Here is a 13,691-nt window from a genome sequence, read left to right as displayed (position 1 = left end):
GAAAAGGGTGGCTGCCTTCTTAGGTAGGGTGATGAAAGAAAATAGCTCAATTCATATTGAGAACCGAAGAAAATAAGGAAAGTATGAATTAAGAAACCTGCAGGAAAGCATTTCATTCATAAGAACAGCAAGGTAGGGATGCAAGGTAGGGGCAAGCAGGCCTGTGGGCTGATCTAAGTAAGAGAAGAGGAAAGAAAAGATGAAAATAATATTTAAAAAAAAAAAAGAAAAATGAAAATAGCCATGGTCAGCCAGATCATGGTCCCCTAGGCCGTAACAAGAATTTTGGCTTTAACACTTAATCAATTAGCAAGCCTCTGACATGTTTTGAGCAGAAGAGTGAGGAGATCAAACTTAACTTTTTTTTTTTTTCCAAAGGATCACTCTAGCAGGTGTATTGCTCTTTGAGGTAAGCTGGGCCAAGGTCAAAGTAGTGACACCAGTTAGGAAGTTAGTATAGAAGGTGGAGTGAGAGAAGATGGTGGAATGGCGGTCAGAAGCTGAATTCGGATGTTTTAGTTGTAAAGCCGTTAGGATTTAATGACAATCAGATGTGGGGTGTGAGAGAAAGACACAGTCAAAGTGACTCCAAAGTTTTGTCCTGAACTCAAGCCAATGCCTTCTAATATTCTGGTGCAAACTATTTATGGTTATTCCTTGAAACTGCAAGAAAACACAAGAAGCCCACGGTACACACCTGAGATGGTTATTTTTTAGGAAGCAAGGGAAAAATAAATTTTTAAAATGAGAGAATCAAAAAGAACAACCCAATTTAAATGCAAATTAAAAACCTGAGATACCACTACACACTTACTATAATAGCTAATTAAAAGAAAACATTGACAATACCAGATGCTGTAAGGATGTGGAACAACTAGAGCTCTAATAGGAATGCAGAATGGCAACAGTGATCAAGACAGACAAACAGATGAAAGGAAATGAATAGAGAGAATAGAAACGGACTCACACATGGTCAACTGACTTTTGACCAAGATGCAAAGGCAATTTTAGTCTTTTAAACAAATGGTGCTGAAACAGTTGCCCTTGGCCACCACTACGCTATTTTCTGTCTCTATGAATTTGTCTATTTGGGACAATTCATATAAATGGAATCATACAATATTTGGCCTTCTGTGTCTGGCTTCTTTCTTTTAGCATGATGCTTTCAAAGTTGTAGTATGTATCAGTCCTTCATTCCTTTTTATTGCTTAATAGGATTTCATTGTTATGAATATACCACATTTTATTTATCCATTCATCAAGGGATGCATATTTAGGTTGTTTCCATTTTTTTTTTTTTTTGGCTATTATGAATAATGCTTCTATGAACACTCATGCACAAGAATCTGTGTGGACATAGTTTTATATATCTCTTGGGCAAATACCTAAGAGTGGAATGCTGGGTTATGTGGTAATTATGTTAAGCTTTTTGAGGAACTAGTTTCCAAAAAGGCAGCAGCTCTCTATGTAATAGCCAAAAATGGGAAATAACCTAAATGTTCCACAATAGCCGAATAGATTAAAAAAATTGTTATACATCCGTGTGATAGAATACTATTCTGCAAGTAAAAAAAAGATAAGCTATTGATATATGCAACATGGGTGAATCTCAAAATACTTTTACTGCATGAAAGAAGCCAGACTTACTATATAATTCCATTTATATAAAATTCTAGATAATACAAACTAACCTAAGTAGTGGCTCTGTAGATTGTTATTGCCTGGGTGCAGGGGACTAGGCAAGGAGAGGGAGAGACGGATTACCAACGGGCATAAAAGGAAGCTTTGGGGGGGGGAGGTTATGGACATGTTCATTACCTTGATTGTGGTGATTGTGTCATGGTTGTAAGCATATATAAGATTTATCAAGTTGTACACTTGAAAAATGTAGTTTGTTGATATTATGAGTCTATCTCAATATAAAAAATGGCACATAAAGAGGGAAAAAAGAGAGGGCTGGGAAGTGCAGAGCCGTCTGGCTAGACCAAACTTAAAAGGATTCATTCTTGCATGGAATACCCTTGATGATGTAGAAACTGAACCTGAGGGCAGGGAACCTCGGTGTCATGTGTGCACTGCATTCCCTGCTCCCACCCTCAGCGCCCAGCACCCAGCAGGTAGTCCGCAGATTGGTCCTGAAGGAATAATCCCTGAGTTCCTCCTCCTTATTATAGCCAAGTCCTAAGAATACCAACTAAGTTCTAAGAATACAAAAAATGCACGTGCCATTAAGTCAAACATTTCTAAGTCTTATCCTTTTTACCACTTTTCTTCATTCTATGGTCCTTGGGAAGTAAAAGAACATCCTTTCAAGGGAAGTTCTTGAGAGGGAGATGGTGAAGGATATGGGCAAAATCATTTGAAACTAAATTTAACCTTTCATTCCTTCATACAGACATATTTATCTCTGTTATGTACTAGGTACTGCTTAGGTATGTGGGATACCAGAAAGAGTGAAACTCAAGGATGCATCTTGAATGGGGATAGGAAGCTTATGTGCCTCAGCTTGAAATCCATTTTTCTAAACTTTCTTCCTAATTTTCAAAACAGGGAATTGGGTTCCATTCCTAATAGCTACTGGGTAGGAGAACCACTTTCAAGTGGGTTATAGGGACCAACCTCATGTGAAAAAGTGTATGTTGTATATTCCTATGGTTTACAGTCATTTAAAAATGAGGCACCTGGGTGGCTTAGTTGGTTAAACGGCTGACTCTTGATCTCAGCTCCGGTCTTGATCGCAGGGTCATGAGTTCAAGCCCTGCATTGGGCTCCATGCCCAACATGGATCCTACTTAAAAAAAAAAGAATGATGTCTCAGGTCAAATTGATTTTTACAGGAATGGAAAAATTTTTAGCTTCATTTTTGCTAAATAAAATAAGTTCTATGGACTTTTTTTTTCTTTTTCACTTAGGTCTCCTTAACTTAGACAAGATTCTATACATGGCACATTCCATATGTTCCAAATATTTGAGATAAAGAAATTTGGAGCCAGTTGAAGAAATCTGCAGCCAGCTGAAATTGGAGCTGGCTGATTTGAACTTGATCCTATGCCTGAAATAAAATACATGTCACTAGTGTGTTAAAGGCAATAAAATAAGAGTTGTCATTTATACCACCACATTAACATCCTGTTATCATGGACTTCAGAGTTTCTTAAAAACATATCTAGGAACTTTCAAAAAATGAATTGCCAAGAAGTTGAACAAAGCTCCGATCTTCTGCAAGACAACATTCTCTTAGCTGATTTTTTACCTGAAAAATACTAACAAATTTTTATAGTTTTTCTTTATTGTTTAATTTATCTGCTTTTCCTCTAGTGCTATCTCTTTGTTCGTTCTGATCAAGCATTCTGGAAAATGTGGATTTAGTTATATTTTTAATTATTCTATTTGCAAGGGCCATATTAATATATTCACTTGAAATTTTATTATTGGACCAAAACTATCATTTTTCTATAAGGAGAATGCTTTGCATATTATATCCAAAATTTATCTTCAAGTCTATATCAGGCATCTCAACACCATGGAATTATTCATCTGATAAGGGAAAGTATATTTTTATGTCAAAATAGTACACGTAGTTGATTACCTAATAGTAATGCTATATTATCAAGGATAACCCGTTTGAAACGGGCATCATTTAAATTAATAATCATTATCCTTTTACTGATTACACTGACCTTTAAGAAGGTGAGATGTGTTCATTCTTGCATCTCTTCACTTATCAAAGTGTCAGACAAAAGAAAGTTCGATAAATAATTATATTAGTGAATGATACTTTAAAAGTTAACTAAACCGATTTGTAATAAATCCTGATAATCGCCTCAAATTTTAATTGTGAATGAAAAATAGATAATTATAACATTCTAGAAAGACATAAAAGAGTTAAAAAAAAAAAGTGTGGCAGAGACTACCACTTGTCACCCTGCTACCCATCTTCTTCCTCCTTGGTCGCAAAGCCCTCCCTGTGGCACAGGCATGGCAGTGTACCCTTCTGTGCAACTAAAGTTATCAGCCTGATTATGGCGAGGGATGGCCAATGAGATGTAACTGGGGATTCTGAGAGTAGCTTTTTGGAAAGCTCTAATAAAGGAGCAGATTTGGCCTGGAAGCTGATTCTTTTGCCCTTACCCCTTTCTCCTTCTTGCTGCCTAAAACAGAAACTTGATGGTGAGAGTTGCAGCAACCAAACGAAAACCAAGAGGTGGCCTTAATGATGGAAGCCATGATGATGGAGAGGAAAGATGGAAGGATTCCATGTCCCCGATAACATCAGGAAGATGCGGTGCCTGCTCATGACTACCTCTGGACTTATTTTACTTAAGAGAAAAATAAACCTCCAACTGGTTTAATCCACCACTCTGTTGGATTTCTCTTATGTGCAGCGGAACCTAATCCTGACCGACACAAAGAGAAAAGCCTAAAATCTAAAGTCATAATTTTGTAAGTAAAAAAAGTTTACATAAGTGTAAATTCACAAATTTTTATAACGTGTATTTGTGATGGGAATTGCAATCTCTTTTCGTGCTGTTGTGGTGTAACATTGAATTTACAAAGCAACTGTCATCTCAGGATCTCAGAGATTTACAGCTAATAATTAAATTTTACGCTAGTGATGCAATGTACGATCATAGTGACTTTATAGGTGAAACAACCTTTGAAGCCAGTTGATTGGTGACTCACTGGGACATACTGCACCTGAGCTGTAGCTTGAGCAGTGAAACAACACAGTGCCTTAAATCTCAAACACTTTGACCAATAGAAAACATTAATCTTCCCATTAGTCTTTGTAGTAAGAGAAAATTCATAAGGTGAACTTCTTCACTTCCCATGGCATAACCAATCATCGAAACATTCATAAATCTGTTGAATCTAAGGAAGACACGTTCATCATTTATGTTTTTGAATGACTTCAGAAAGGCATGTCTACACCAGAGGGGGGAAATGCACTCACTACTCAAGAGGCTTATTAGCTATAGACAATGCGAATGCAAGACGAGCTTTATGAGCTAATAAGTTTGATGTTTTTAGAAAAACCCCATTATTTTGAGCTCCTACATGAACCACACTAACCATAATCCTGTAAAGTATTATTACTTTTTTAAATAATTGTATTTGAAGATGAAGCCACAGAAGCTCAGAAGAGTTAGGGAGCTTTGCCACCAGGAGACACAGAGCATCGGCGAGCATGGATTCTCACGTTAGAAGCACTGCTCTTATCTCCTCTTTTTTGTTGGTTGGTGATGATTACATTTTTAAAATAAAATGTAAGACGTCTTTCCCCGATGTGGAATATATACATTTAAATTAACTTTTGTATTGAAGTGTAATAATGCCAAGAAAAATGCACCAATCATAAGTACACACTTTGATGAATCATCACGGGGAACACACACGTGTCACCGCCGTCCAGGTCAACGGAAGACTAGTCATTAGTCTGGTAAAGGCAAATCAAAACCCAAACGAGATACCCTTGTGCATCCGCTAGAATGGCTGTGATAAAAAGAGAGTAACAAGTGTTGATGAGCACGTAGAGAACTTGGAGCCCTCAATACGCTGAGGATGAGAACGTAAAGTGACGCAGCCACTTTGGAAAACAGTCTGGCAGTTTCGTTAAAAAGGCTAACCATACAGTTAGGTGACCTACCAATTCCACTCCCAGGTATATATCCTGAGAATTGAAAACTATGTACAAAAACATGTCCACAAATATTCATACCAGCATTATTCAAAATAGTCGAAAACATTCATAACAGCCAAATGATATCAGCTGATGAATGGATAAACCAAATGTGGTATATGTATACAGTGGAATTTTATTCGGCAGTAAAAAGGAATGGAGGACTGATACATGCTCCGACATGAATGAACGTGGACAGTCTGATGCTAAGTGAAAGAAGACAGAAACCAGAAACAGCACATACTGTACAATTCCATGGAGGGGGGCACAGGGGAGAGAATGGGGAGGGATAACTAAAAGGGGAGAGGTTTCTTTGTGAGGTGATGGAAGTGTTGCCAAAATCACTGTGGTACTGGCTACACACACTGTGAGTATATGTACTAAAATCCATTGAAATACAGACTTGAAATGGGTACGTTTTATGGTATGTGAATTATACCAATAGAGTTAGTTGTTTTTTAAAAGGAAATAAAGAATGCACAGCAGAGGCAGATGGGGGACAAAATAGCATCTTCATTACTGATAGAAGTAGGTCATATGGCTTTTGACCTCTTAACTAGATATGCTGGGTAAACCTCAACTCCAGAATTAGCAGATTTACCTACCTGGCCACAGGCAAGGCTGGATAGGGAGGCCTCGGACACTAGTTAAGACTTAGATCCTGGAAGAGGACTGAACTGATGCTCTCTGTGGCCAACTTGCCCCAGGGGAAAAAGAGGCAGTAACACACTGGGTCCCCACTACGCGGGGCTAGTGGAGAAAGACACCTCCAATTTCCTAGTACAAGGCTGCACGCTATGGGAGACCCGCTCCTCCTGAGTGGAAAATGGTGGATGTGAAATGAGCCTCATTGTTCTTCCCACAAGCACTGATCAGAGAAATCACTCCACTTCCCATTGGGCAGAGGCACAGGAAGATAGGCAGAGACCAGAGGGACACTTTGTAAAGCTCTCTTCACATGGAAGGAAACATCGGGGATAGGGAGGCGACCATATCCCGCAATTCTGAACAGCTTTTCTGTTCTCTCTCTCTTTTTTTTTTTTTTTTAAGATTTTATTTATTTGTCAGACAGAGAGAGAGAGCACAAGCAGAGGGAGAAGGAAGCTTCCTGCCGAGCAAGAAGCCCTGTGTGGGATCCATCCCAGGACCCTGGGATCATGACCTGAGCCGAAGGCAGACGCTTAACCTACTGAGCCACCCAGGTGTCCCCTGAATGGCTTTTCTATCCTTTTTATGTACATTTCTATTCAGACTCATTATTTCTTGTCTAGATTATTGAAGGCATCTCCCGTCTGTTCTCCCTGTATCCACTTTCACTGCCCTGCCTCTGACCCTCGGAGACTGTACTCCTAGGACCCACAGGACAGTTAGAGCTGAAGGATTGGTTCTGTCCAGGTAGCATTAACATTTTTTAAAATAAATTGCTGTGGTGGACACTGCTGGTAATTTACCCAATACATGTTTTCTCTGTTTACTTTTACTAGCAGAATGCTGCTTTGGTTCAGGGTGGCATCATGACCACCTAAGGAACTGTTTTCCAGCCTCTGTGTGCAGCTGGGGGTGGGGATGTGACCTCTTTCGGCTGATAAGATGAAAAGAAAGTTACTATGAGGGGCTATCTCAAGAGTTCTTTAAATGGAGGCATACTCACTGGCAGGAGCCCTTACCCCTTTGTCTTTCCCCTTCCTGCTACCGGGGTTGCAGACTTGAGGCGAAGGTGGGGCAAGCCCTTCGAAACCCCGGGCTAACAGGCTGAGGATTAGCGCCACACGCTAACAGCATTGGATAAGGCAGCTAGACGGAACCCCCTTCTCAGCCCTGGGAAAATCACCTCTAGATTTCTAGTTTTGTGAGTGAAATTCACCACTTATTTGCCTAAGACACAGTATGGCGGTTTTATTTTATTACTTGGAGCCAATCTCACTGGACAAATTTGGTACCAGAAGTAGAGTGCTTTAATTAAGAGAACCTAAAATATGGCAGTGGCTTACAGAAAGAAGCCCTTGACGATGAGGACAGATTTTGCAGGCTAGAAAAAGCATGAACCTTGTTGCATGGTATCAAAGCATTCCCCATGGAAAACTCTCTCCTATTTCTTGGGACATAAACCCTGGTGTTTTAGGTTGTTGTTAGAGGAAAAGAGTAGATATAATTCATATTGACATATGCTGGTGACTTCTTGCCACTTTCTACAAAGAGCCAAAGGGTAGGGGTGAATTCAGACTGTGTGGATGGGCCCAGATGTATGTCAGACGTACGTGTCACAGGAAAGGAACCCCAAGCTTAGGGAACCCAAATATTTGATAAGGGGCTGTAAGCATGCTTGACCCTTGTTCTGGAGAGAAGCACTATTGTTATCTTCCACGGGACTGTCTTCTACACAGACATTCTTGGAAAGAGAGTTGGAAACTAAAGGCTGTTATCAGTGCTTCAGCATACAAGACGTGTACTGACGCAAGAAGCCCAAGGAAAGTTGTCTCAGCAGTATATCGGCAAAGAAACTCCAGACTTGTCTGGAAACAGCCACTAAGTGTTCAACCCTTAAGGCCACCCCAGGACCCTAAACTCACACCTATGAGATAGAAATGGGCTATGAGGTTCTGTGAGGTCCCCAGGGAAGGCATCCTTTCCAAAGCTCTTCTCATAGGATGCCCTGGAGGATAATGGACTACGATTTCTCCAGAAAGCAGAACCAGAAGCAATCAGATGTGCTAACCAAGGTCTTATACCACCACCAAGGCAAGAAGTCCTCAGTCCTGCCACCAGAACACCATGTTTGATGTCTGCTCTGTCTGCCATATTTCCCATTCTCCTCTTTCCTGAACTGAAGTTGTTACTGAAATCCTGGTCTCTCTCTATTGCACATTTAGTCACCGTGTCTTTTAGTGTTAAGGTCACCAAAGGAGGAGACACATCTGGAACTGTGCATATCCGGGGCTAAGATTCTGAACTGTATGAAGTACTTGGATGGACATTTTTTTTTCTTTAAGGTGGTCTCCCTTTTGGATGGAGAGGTAGCATGCTTAGTTGCCTGAGAGATATTTGCATTATGTTCTCCTGAGAATTTTAGTATGATTGTTCATGTGTCATTACTAAGCATAGAACAAAGACGTACCGATACTAAACAGCTAAGAAGGATGTTGTAGTGGGCTTTCTCATGTTTTTTGGCTATTTATCACTTTTTGGACATCCTTGTTGTGATTTCCAGCCTTCTGATGGCTATCTCCCCTGAGGGGGAATTCAGGAAACAAATTCCCCAACATTTGACCTCAGGCTCCATCAGTTAGATGGACCCACTTGAATCTACTATTTGTGAACCAGCGACTTGAAGAAGAGAAATCTATGCATAACCTGCTTGGAAAAGGTTGCAGCAGAGGCCCCTGGCTTTCAGGCGCTACAGTGCCGGTGGCCTGTCCCCATATGTCCCCTGGGGCAGCAGCAGCTGTTATGGCTTTTGTAGGCCAGGCGGGCCATGTAGTTTGGGGTGTTGTTTTAAGAACAGCCTCAAGCCTATTTGTCCAGCTCACCCAACATTTCTGTGAGCGGCCCCAGATATTCCTTTTATTTCTTTTTACCTTTTTATTGAAACATAGTTTGCATACAGAAAAGCACACAAATTTGGCAGCAAAACAGGGGTGGGGTCTGGGAGGGGTCCGCCCCCAGGTACAAACAATATGGAGGTACCTTGTCTGTGATCATTTAAAAACAGTAACAAAGCTGATCCCGCTTCTTACTACCGCCATGCACAATTCCTTCTAAATAATGTGAAGGACAGGGGCGCCTGGGGGGTTCAGATGGTCAGCTCAGGTCACCATCTCCAGGTCCTAGGATGGAGCCCCACATCAGGCTCCCAGCTCAGTGGGAAGCCTGCTTCTCTCTCTCCCTCTGCTTGTGTTTTCTCTCTCTCTCTCAAATGAATAAATAAAATCTTTAAAAATAAATAAATAAATAAATAAATAAATAAATAAAGTAGAGGATAGAATAGTCCTCCCTGAAAAAACCTTTTGATGGTTAAGTTTTAAGTAATCAGTGCAGTTACTATTGAATTAAATATATATAAATATTTTTAAAATATATAAATATATATGTTAACCTGTGGAATCTGATGCTATCTTACATTCTTATAACTATATTAATTTATAGGAAAATACATTGATATATTATTCTGATGCAATTATATATATTTATAAAACATTAAATATATATTTCTACCATACATATGAGAATCAAATTAGCACACTATAATTTCTTATTTTTTAATAAGCATCATATTCTATAAGGAATTGAATTTGGAGGCCATCCAGTGATATAGCTGGGCCGCGACATATGTGGGCTCAGCTACGTGGGTACATCTCGAAAGTAACTCTTCCACGTCTGAAATCTTTTGAGCTGGCTTTCTGCACAGATTGGGTTTCTAACCCCCGTGGTCCTACATATTTCTGTTTAAGTAAGGGGTTCAAAATAAACAACTAATGGTGTGGTGAATGCAAAGACAGAGAAACAGAACTGAAATTACTTCAATTCTGTCAATCTATGACTACTTTAAGTTTTATTTTGTATTCAAAATTTGAACAGTGAAACGGGGACTGCAAGATACTTTCATAAAAATTTTTATTTTCCAAATTTTACTTCATATGTAATATATTTTATTGAATTTGAATAATGTCTTTAACATTGAAATTTCTTTTTAAAAAGTTGGTTAATTATTGATAGAATTCTGATCATTTCCAATGTGTGTGTGTGTGTGTGTGTGTGTGTGTAGGGGGTGGTTTCCCTAGACCAGCAAGCAATTCCGGACACCAGCCACCTACCCAGAGACAGCATCAGATTCCACAGGTTAAGAACTCGGTCCCATAGGGCTGCCCCCCACCCCCATCCTCCACTTCAGACGCCAATCCCAAGTCCAGGTGACTTGTTACCTGCACTTCTGCTGAACCAGCTGGAGACTGGAGTTTCCAGCAGCCGCCTCCTCAGCTTTAACTTGCTACAGTGGCTCGCACAACTCAGAGAAATATTTCACTTACCAGATCCCTGTTTTGGTATAAAAGGATATAACTCAGAAGCAGTCAGATGAAGAGATGTGTAGGACAAGGTAGGGGGGTGGGGGGGGCAAGGGCAGGGAACTTTCATGCGGAGCACCCCCGTCCCAGCACCACCACGTGCTCACCAAACCGGAAGCTCCTGGAACACAGTCCTTTTGGGTTTTTATGGAGGCTTCATGACAAAGGCGTGATTGATTACACTATTGGCCATTGATGACTGAACTCAATCTACAGCCCCTCTCCCCTCCTGGAGAGGAGACGGGTGGGGGGACTGGAAGTTTCCATCTTTTAATCATTTGGTTGGCTCTCCAAGCAACCAGCCCCTAGCCAGTAGGTCACCTCATTAACATAACAAGAGACACCTTCATCCCTCTGATCACAGGAAATTCCAAGGGTTTTAGGAGCTCTGTGCCAGAAAGGGGGATGAAGACCAAAACATTTGTTTTTCACTATAAATCACAATATCAAAATTATTTAAAACCTTATATATAATGTGTATGTGTGTATACACCCATACACACACACACACACACACGTAAAATTTAACTCAAAAAGATTTCACGGTCTAAGTTTCTTTTATAGCTATGATTATTTTAGTTTTATTTCATGACTATTATTGAAAATGATTTTGTCACGTAGAGGAGGGAGGTGTTTAAAATAAATACTCTGGGGGGGGCGTGGTGCCTGGGTGGCTCAGCTGGTTGAGCTTCCAGCTCTTGGTTTCAGCTCAGGTCATGAACTTACGATCGTAGGATCAAGCCCCACATCTCTCCCTCTGCCTCTGCCTGTGCCCACCCCTCCCAGCTTGTGCTCTCTAAATAAATAAATACATAAATAAATACTTAAAACAAATAAATACACTAGGGACACCCCTGCACATATCATAAACGTATGGCCCAATAACTGCTCACAAACTGAACATATACCAATATATCCAGAGCCAGATAAAGAGACAATATTTTGAGAACCTCAAAACATCCTGTTGTGTTCCCTCCAGTCACAACACTCCTTCCCAAGGGTAACCACTATTCTGATCTCAGACAGCATGGATCAGTTTTGCCTGTTCTTGTGTTAAATATAAATGGAATCACACAGAATGTACTCTTCAGTTTCTGGCTTCTTTTCCTCAACATTTTTGTAAGATTTATCCATATTGCTGCATGGAGTTAGATCATTCATTTTCATTATATATAGTGTGCCATTGCGTGAACATATTACACTGTATTATCCTTCCTAGTGTTAATGGGCATTTGAGTAATTTCCATCTCTCAACAGCTCTGTGAATATCCTAGTATGTGTCTAGTCTACATATCCTAGTATGTAGGGAACATGCCTACACACTTCAGTTAGGTGTATATCTAGGGAAGAGGTTGCTGGAACACAAGGCATATATATGTTTGCCAAACAATTTTCCAAAGTGGCTTTACTGTGCTAAATATCTTTTTCAAAAAATGTATTTTCTCAGGATACCTGGGGTGGCTTAGTCGGTTAAGCGCTCCACTCTTGATCTCAGCTCAAGCCTTATCTCAGGGTCATGAGTTCAAGCCCTGTATTGGGCTCCACACTGGGCATGGAGTCTACTTAAAAAAAAAAAAAAAAAAAAAAAAAAAAAAAAAAATATATATATATATATATATATATATATATATGATCTAGAATCACTTTCTACTCCTTGCAGCTAACTAAGTACCTTACTGACAACATTGCCATTCAAACACTAGGGAATTTTACATTAAAATATAGATGATCCACTTTATTTTGAAAAGTGAACAATCTGACAGCACTGGGTTAAAATTCCTGCTTGTCAGCAATTGACTGAAACTGCACAAAGGCTGTTCCTTTAGCCAAGGCTTATGCTTCTGCGTTTGCCACTGGGCCTGCTACTCCCTGTTGTTACACCTGGCCTGCTTGAGTCATTGATCCCACATGCCTAGGCCATGGAAGCACCTGTGTTTAGGATCTTTCATGATACTACTTAAAAAAAAAAAAAAATCTTTGTGAAAGTAGATCTGATTGGGGCACCTGGGTGGCTTAGTCGGTTAAGCGTCTGCCTTTGGCTTGGGTCACGATCCCAGGGTCCTGGGATGGAGCCGCACGTCATCGGGGAGACTGCTTCTCCCTCTCCCTCTGCCACTCCCCCTGCTTGTGCTCTCTCACTCTTTGTCAAATAAATCAGTGCAATCTTTAAGGGAAAAAAAGTAGATCTGATTGTCCTCTGTTTATAACCTTTGAATGTCTCCCATTGTAACATATGCAATGAGAATGAATGATTTACATGGGTATAATAGCAGTCCTCAAACTTTATTGTACATAGGAATCACCTAGAGGTCTTTTCAACCTCACCCATCATTTTTCTTGAGATTCGGAATCCTAAGAGCCCAGGGATTTGCATTTTAATGAGGAAGCTCTACAGTAGTCTGAGACAGGTGTTCCTTGGATCACAGTTTGAGAAACACTGGCTTATTGAGTGAAATCCCAACTCCTTACCATGCCATATAAAGAGTCCTATGCCCCACTGCCCACACACATTCACAGGCACACAGAGCCCAGATTCAGATATATTGAACTATTTGTACTTTCCTGAATTCACCAGCCAGTTTCATATCCTCGAGCCTTTGCTTATGCTTCTCCATTTACCTTGAATGTCTGTTGTCCAATGTCCATAGATGAACACACACTAACTTTCAAGACTCTGATCAAGCATCATCTCTTTTGGGAAACCTTGTATGCCCACTTACTCCTCACCCTCTCTCTAGAGAAATAAAGGACTCTTTTCTTTGTCCGCCCTCTGTATCCCATGCAAACTTCCATAATCGACCTCTACAACATTATATTGTATGTATATGTCTGCCTATCCCGACCAGTCTGCGAGCCCCTGAAAAGTCATGACCCTGTGTTATTAGTCTTTGCAGCAAAGGGCCTAGCACAGTGCTTGATACATTATTAGATGGTTTAAAACAGTGAGCCAC

Source organism: Ursus americanus, chromosome 24 (genome assembly GCF_024610735.1).
Source record: "Ursus americanus isolate L20-20 chromosome 24, mUrsAme1.1.p, whole genome shotgun sequence".
NCBI lineage: Eukaryota > Metazoa > Chordata > Mammalia > Carnivora > Ursidae > Ursus > Ursus americanus.
The sequence above is the reverse complement of the archived record's forward strand: the minus strand, read 5'-3'. Positions refer to the sequence as shown.